This window comes from Calonectris borealis, chromosome 25 (genome assembly GCF_964195595.1).
Source record: "Calonectris borealis chromosome 25, bCalBor7.hap1.2, whole genome shotgun sequence".
NCBI lineage: Eukaryota > Metazoa > Chordata > Aves > Procellariiformes > Procellariidae > Calonectris > Calonectris borealis.
In genome coordinates, this window is record NC_134336.1 from 4,479,349 (window position 1) to 4,485,577 (window position 6,229).

Sequence of the window (6,229 nt, forward strand, 5' to 3'; positions counted from 1 at the left end):
CCTGTGCAGTTGGAGCTTTCCAGCCCGATTGTGCTAAATGCTTATGTACCAGTGTTTCCATTTACAAACTCGGCCTCCCCTCCCCCCCGGGCGCTCAGCCGCTCTCGCATTAACTCTCCGCCGCTGCAGCCGGCCCTCTCCCACCGCCCTCCCGGCCCGCGGCGGGCACGGAGGGGCCGAGAGCCACACGGGGGCGTGCGGGGGGATTGCCTCCCCCATCCCAAGGAAACACGGGGGGAAAGGCAGTAGTTTTGGAGGGTCGCTGCCCCCCCAACCAGGCTGCTTCTCCCCGTGCCGGCCAAGGCCGTGATGAAGGGCTCTTCGTCCCCCGGCGACCCCGTCACGCTTTCCCGCTCCCCATGCCTCCCTTTAGGGGGTAGAGGGGCGCTCCCCGGGTTATGAAGGGGAAAAGGGGTGTCCGCCCCCGCCTGCACGGCGGTTACGAGGGAGTTTATCCCTCACTTCGCTGCGCTCCATCTGCACAGGAAGAGGGGGTGGGGGGATCGGTTTGAGGGGTGTCAGCGGACTCGGGGGCTGTCCGGGCTGCGTGTGCGCGTCCCCGGTGCGGCGGCCGGGAGGGGGCTGTGCCGCGTCCCCCCCCCCCCGCTCCCGGCCTGGGACTCTTTCTCTCCCGCTCCCCCCCCCCCCGCTCCTAAGCGGGAGTTTCCAGGAAGCGCTGAGAAGAGCCGCATCACCGCACAGCCTCTCGCACAGCGAGCTCCTTCCGCCGAGACCGTGGCAGGAACGCCAAGTAGTCCCAAACGCCTCTCCTCCCTCACCCGGCAAAAGGCTCCGTCCCGCTCTCCCTTAGCGGTATACCGCTACAGAAACGGGGAGAGAAGTGCTTCTTCCCCCCCGGCCTCCCCCCGCGGCCTTGGCCGGGATAAGTCAGGAGGAAGCGGAGAGGGGGAGGGGAAGTGAAAAAAACCAAGCGCCGGCTCCGGCGGAGGGGTCCGGAGGCGCGGAGGAGTGAGGAGGCGCGGGGAGCTCTGCGCGAGGGAGGGGGGTGAGCGGGAAAACGCGGCGCGGAGCCGGGAACAGCGCCCCCTCCCCCTCCCCCTCTCGCGGGGGGGCCGCGCACGGGGGTGTCGCTGAGGGGGCGGCCGGCAGCTCCGCCGCCTCACGGCTCCCCTCGCCGGGGCGAGCGGCAAAGTTCGGGGAAACTTTCCCCTGGTTTAGGGCGAGGGTCTGGGGACGTGCCTCGGCTCCCCGCCTCACACGACGCGGCGTTCTCCTGGCAGGTGAGCGCCCTCGGAGCAGTTTCCACACGGGCCCCGGGGCTGCCCCTTCCCCCCCGTGTTCGGTTTTCCGCCCCCTTTCTGAGGGCTCGCGTTTCTGTCAGCACACCTGGGCCCTCCCTCCGGCCCTCGCCATCAGCCGGGGAGGCCGGTCTCCCTGCGCCCTACAGATAAGGAGCTGGGCTCACCCCACCCCACCGATGGCCACCGCCACCCCACGGGCAACTTATGGGCTCATGTTTCTGGATAAGCAGACCTCCGAGTCGCCGAAACGCACCGCCACGTTTAGGGAAGTTTGCCCCAGGTCCCCCCGTCCCCCCCTTCCCCGGGTGTTTGACTTCGCACAGGACCCCACAAATCCTAAAGCTGCCCCTAGACGAGAGCTTCACATCCTCCCGTTAACCCTGCAGGGAGAGCAGGGCGAGAAACTGTGATCTAAGGCCCTAACCCCCCCCTCCCCGATCCCCTCCCCCTATCCCAGTTACACAGGCTTCATGTCCTCCTATTAACCCTGTGGAGAGAGGACAAAAGCTAAACTATGATCCTGCTCTGCTTCCCCCATCCCATTCCCAGCTACATGAGCTTCACATCCTCCTGTTAACGCTGAAAAGGAGAGGAGAACAAGAGCTGCTGATGATTGTAAGGCCTTGCTCTGCTTCTCCCCACCCCCTCTGCCAGCCCCATCCCCCACTGCAGCTCCCATAGACTTGTATCCCTCCCATTAACGCTGAAAGGGGAGGACAGGAGCTCTGATGGGTTTTTCTCAGGCTTACTCTGTTTTCTCCCCCCCTACCAACCAATACCGGCTCCACAGCCCTGCATAAGTGCAAAGCATGCATCTGGCTCTGCTAGCACATCGACTGAATGCCCCCTTTCCTCTGAGCTCCACAGCCCTGCAAGAAAAAGCCTGATTCCCCTCGTTTTGCTTATTCATTATAAGGGGTTGGTAGTGTGCTTTTTAAAACGTGTGAGCTCTTGTTTTAGAAGCATCTGTGCTTTAAGAATAAGGTTTTGTCTTCTATCATCTTGAATGTAGCTCTTCATAATAATCTCTTGAAGTGCTCCATTTTTGTCCTTAAAGTTCTGTTTTATTACCTCTTCTGGATCCGTGAAGGTCGGTTTAACCCTTTATATATGAAAATCAGCAGTCACTTTAGAAAAAGGTTGCCCTTTTCTTTACTAATTCATGGTTATGATAATATTTTATTGAGTGAGGGTTTTTTTCCAGACCAGTCCTGATGCATGCTGAAAGAAGTATGTGCTTCAGCACTGATTAAAGTCATGTACGAGTTAATGAGAAGCTTGCAGAGCATGTGAAGCAAGAGAAAATCTTTAACCAGCTCTGCTGTTCCTTCTACATACCACAAACTTGTAAGCTGTAACCAGAAGGTGGATTGAATATGTGTGAAATGCTGCAGTAGGAGACTCTTGTAATTGCATCACAGGTGGATGCTCACTCAATTAATATATTATCATTTTCAAAATACCTTAAAGTTGGGTGGGTTTGGGTTTTTTTTTAAAGTGTTTTGAGACTTCATATTTCAAAGTATGTTGAAATTATTGGATGAAAGGTGCTACAAGCCTACAAAGTATTATTTTCTGGGTTGTTTTTTTTTATTTTAAACAATCTCTTTTTTTCCTATGCTAACTGCTTCCCGGATTAATAGATTGATAACACGTAAGAGACTCTCAGGTGCTGGAGGAACGGTAGCAGTGGTGTCAACATGCTAGTTGTGGGACTTCTAATTTAAGAAATGTATTGTCATAAGGAATAAGATCAAAGCTGAATCCTGCTTGCATTTAGGTCCAAACATAAAATACGCTTTGGAAGGAGTCCCCAGTGAACACTGAGAGTAATTAAGTAAAAATAAAACCTTTCACTTCAGCCCCCCCCCCCCGCCCCTTTTAACACAGACAAGAAAGTGCAACACTGTTTTCATTACACCATTTTCATTATGCATCCTGATATTTCTTAATTTCGTATTGCATCTTAAATCCTCAAGTGACTTATAATTTCTGTGATTTGGGGGTATTTCTAGACCATACTTTTAAAGAAGTCATCTCACTGTGTCCCAAAAGGAGCTATTGAGCAGTCATTCTCGTAAGAAGGACTGAACTTCTTACAGCTTTGCCTTTCCAAACACCTATTTTTTTTCTGTAATTTTCATACTTAATTCTTGAATTTCTTTGTCCTTACATTAAGTAAATATTTATTGGTACCAGTTAGATTTTTTTATCTTTTTAAAAGAACAGAGCCTTGTCACTGAGACAACCACTTCATACTGTATTGAGGAGATGACATAAAAAAGGAGTGAAAGAGAGTTGTCTTGTGCTGGGAACGTCAATGCCATTTTTGGAAAACAATACTATAGGAAATGGAAATGAAAAATACGTTTTATGCTAGTGGGAACTTGTAATGAGGCTAAGAGAGGATTTGATGTCTCAGAAAAGCAATCATTGCAAGGGAAAAAGCGGGACTTTATCATCCGTTTGTAAAAGTTCTCTGGCTGAATATCCTTTTGGGGATCTGAAATTTGGCTCAAGTCTGTTTATGAACATCTGTTGAATGGAATTTTAAAAAGGCACAGATTATAATCTTAGTTTCTGTTGACTGTTTAAGATGATAAAATAAAACAAAATAAATGTACCTGCAAGTACTTTGTTTTGTTTTGTTTTGCTCTAATAATGAGCTGCGTGAACGTTCAGTAGTCTATACTACTGATTACCCGATCGTGTATGTGTTTTCCATACATTTTTCTCTTTAGCGTATAAAATATGGTCTCTATCCCTTTCTGTAGCTGCTTAATTCCATTTGAATACTTTCCTAGTAAGCTTTCAAGTTTTATTTTGTGTAACAGGAGACTCTTGTATTTTGGTGTCTCTGGGCATTTTTTGCACAAAGAATACAGCGATGTATTTGAGGGAAAATTTGGAGAACTGTTGGGTATTCCCAGAACTGTGGCCGTTTGCTTAGATTCACATCCTGCCCACCTGTCTTCTGCTAGGTTTCTGTAAATGCAATCACTTTGTGTCCACTGTCTCTGGATAGTACTACTTCAGCATCTATTTCTGCAGTGTTTGTGACCTCCTGTTATTCAGGGAGGTCTTCACTGTAATTTTCCCTCCTATTATTTTGCCTCTTTTGCAGCCTGATGTTTTTGCTCTTGTTTTATATTCCAAGCAAGGATCCTGTGAATGCTTCAGCTCAAAATTTAGGTCATCTCCGATGGAAGAAGGAAGACCTAAAAATTAAAAATAAGATTTCAATGTGCCTTTAAAAGTGACAACTCTTTTGGAAAAAATGTACAAACTCACCTGTATTTTGTGGCTGTACGGACTGGAGGGAATGGAGGGTGCCTTTTTTGATTCCAGAATGAAAGCTAAGTGTCTTCATGTCAGTGTGGTCTCTTTCCCATGTGCTTTCATAGTCTTTTTCATTCTCACACCTGCTTTGAGCTTTAATCACTCAAATTATTCATAGACTTGCCCTGGAAAAAGAAGAGAGTGACCTCTTCCCATCTGGAGTAGATGGATTTACCATTGATAATTGTAAATGGATGACTTAATAATGGTTTTTACGCTTAAAATTTTTAATTCTGTGATTTCATTGTGGTTTAAGAATTCTGCGCATGGTCTTTTCCGAACTGATAAGTTGAAGTTATACCATAGAGATTTATTTCTTGCAAATTATCTCTTAGCATTGGGCTCCCATCTACAAAGTGCTGATGATCCCCCATGAACTGCTGAGTCATCGAAGAACATGCGTCTTTCACAGGACCAGGCCCGTAAGTTGCAGTCTTCTTTTTTCTGTAATTATATACAATGACTTTCATGACAAAGAACCTCAAGACGATTTATGAAATCAACAGCCACAAAAGTAACGCAGTGCCTGTTGGGGGTTGTGTATTCACATTGATTACAATTTAGCAGTCCCTCAGCCTGAGGGTATCTAAGGGGACGTAGAGCTGACTGCTTTTCAATTCGTGTGTGTTGCTATAAGCAGCAAGCTGGAATTGATAGATATCTGTCGCTATTGCCAGCAACTCTTGTTTTTCTGTTATTTTAGTGGCTTAATTTAAATTATTAAGAAACTTGTGAATCTGTTTTGTTTGTTTTCTGCTCCTCCTAGCAGCTATCTCTAGTTTTATATGTATTCAATGTGCTAAGCTTCATCTGGCCTATATGTATAATAAATACCTTAGTAAATACGATTAAGTCCAGTTTCCTCTATTAACTCAGAAGAGATTTGTTTCTTATCTGAATTGTTCCTCCATTCAGAAGGAGAGAAGCCTTGCATAGCCAGAGTTCACCTCATAAATCACCTAGACAAATTGAACTTGGGGCAGAAGAAGATACAAAATTAGAATAGTTGTGATTTAGACTCAATGAACTTTGTGGTGTTCTGCTACGGAGATGTGCTTGGCATGAGACAAACAGAGAAAGCCACCTGTCACCAAACGCATCTTCATGATGGGGAGAGCACCACGAGGGTGATTTCAATGGGCTTAACCATCACGCAGTGTATTTAGATAGTCCCATACTACTTTGATGCTGTCGGTTGCATACAGTGCTGCCATTTTCTCTCTGTTATGCTTTTTCTGATGCTCAGAACGCAATGATATTTTTCAAAAGCTGCAGACATGTTGTTGGGCAGGTCGGTGTCTTCCCAGTGTGCACTCTTGGTTCACAGAACAAGGTGTGTTACTTCCTGACACCGATGCGGTATTCTCTGCAGCTTGCATGGAAGGGCTGCTTCAGAAAGCAGCAGCTCTTCAGCTTCCCAGGTTTTATTAACAGAGTTTAACCTTTGGTGATTAGTAAACAGACATGTTAAGAAAATCTGCAGTTCCTGAGACTTGTCAACCAAGCTCTGCACCCTTGCCTGTCTATATTTCAGTATCCCTCTCATCTTATTGCAGTTTCTGGCTTTTCTGTTGGAGATTGAGATGTGTAAAGACATCTTTAAGATGGCAATATTTTTGGTACAAACA

The 6,229-nt window shown here is 47.2% G+C and overlaps 1 long non-coding RNA gene across 3 annotated transcripts; it reads left to right on the top strand.

Annotated features, from left to right (window-relative positions):
• Positions 1-3,885, top strand: LOC142092890 (uncharacterized). Of its 3 annotated transcripts, XR_012677227.1 has the most exons (3): positions 715-1,241; positions 1,812-1,877; positions 2,467-3,885. It is a non-coding gene; the product is annotated as an uncharacterized LOC142092890 (long non-coding RNA). The 3 variants fall into 3 exon arrangements; XR_012677226.1 differs by having other exon boundaries at positions 1-1,877; XR_012677225.1 differs by lacking the exon at positions 1,812-1,877.
• Positions 3,886-6,229: the final 2,344 nt, after the last annotated feature.